We start from the raw sequence: 1,542 nt of genomic DNA, 5'->3' as shown, positions 1-1,542 counted from the left end.
GGCGGTGGGGGGAGTGTTTAAAAATAAAGTCATTGTTCCACGTGCCTCAAGTTAAAAATAACTCCATTAAATGACTTGCTTTTGCAATTAAGGCTACCCATCAAGCTTGAAGATTATAAGTCTGTTTTTTATTGCCATAAGAATAAATCCATGTTGTACAATACAGGGCCACTTAAAGGAAAGTTATGCAGCTATATTTAAAGATTGTTTCCAGCAAATCAAATAAATGCATTATGAAACAATGTTTGCAACTGGAAGATCTATTATTTTTGCTCACTTTTGTAATTTTGCCTCCCTACTTTCCTATTTGCACCAACGACAGCAGGAGGGTCTTGCTTTATTTCTTTAGACCATGAGTCAAGTGAAGCTCCACAGGTGCTGGAGCAATGACTGAATGCAGTGGTGGGTTGCGTGAGGGCCAATAAGCTGAAGGTGAATCTCAGTAAAATGGACTGAGTGTGTGGCTTGGATAGCTTACCTGAAAAGGATGAGGATGAACTCCGTCTGCAACAGGGGAACGGAACTGCCAGCCAACGGGTCAAATTTGGACCAGGACAGATCCCAATATGGCCTACACTCACCAGCCTCGCACCTGATGTCCCATGTGGAACACTAACATGCAGCTGATCCCTACAGCAAGCTGCTTTCTCCACCCTATGCTTGGGACTTGGAAAGCACCGAGCGAGCCTGGCAAAGCCCCTTGAGCTGCAGCTTCCAAGCACCCAACAACCAGCTGGCTTTTGCGTGCTTGGGAAGTGCTTTGTGAGAATCTTTACAGGTGAGTTGCCCCACCCACCTGTCAAGGATCTGGGCTGTTAGACCCAAAAGGTTCCCCACCTGTGCTCTGAAGAGTGGTTTACCAGGGAAAGCAGAAGGGCAAACAGAAAGCTCAGACCCATGCTTTCTAGAAGTGGGACAAAAACCTGTGGACAAACCCATAGTCTGTAGGTTCTCCTTGATTTGCTGTTGTTGCTGGAGGCTGAGCTGGCTTCCACATCAAGGAGCATCATTTTCCAGCTATGGATCGTTTGCCAGCTATAGCCATCCCTTCACAGGGAGAACCTGGTGAAGTGACCCATGCACTGTTAAACTTCAAGGTTGGGCTAGCGCAATCCACTCTGTGTGGGGCTGCCCCTGAACTTGGTTTGGAAGCTGCAGCTAGTGCAGAATGCAGCAGCTAGGTTGTTAGCTGGAATGCCTTACACCACGAGCATGCAACAACTATTCTGAAAGAAATGCATTTGAGCTGAAGCATTTGGGACTATTGGTTTTGCAGGTGCCTCTCTGTAATTAATGAAGAAACATTTGCTTTCAAGCTGATTTTGGAGGGGATGGAGAGGCCTGCTGCTAAAAAGAAGACTCTGGATCAGATATTCCTTCCCAATCTTGTGGTCCTATTGCATTTTACTAGCATAATGCTATCAACCAACTCTGCAGGATACAAGTTGTTGGAAAACCAAGTTTAGTAACTTTTTGCAACCTCAATGAAGCTTTGGATCTATCTTGAACCTCTTCATACACAATACATCTAGACAATTCCTC

Source organism: Podarcis tiliguerta (genome assembly GCF_965153285.1).
Source record: "Podarcis tiliguerta genome assembly, chromosome: 8".
NCBI classification, from domain to species: domain Eukaryota; kingdom Metazoa; phylum Chordata; class Lepidosauria; order Squamata; family Lacertidae; genus Podarcis; species Podarcis tiliguerta.
This window is presented reverse-complemented; position numbering follows the sequence as displayed.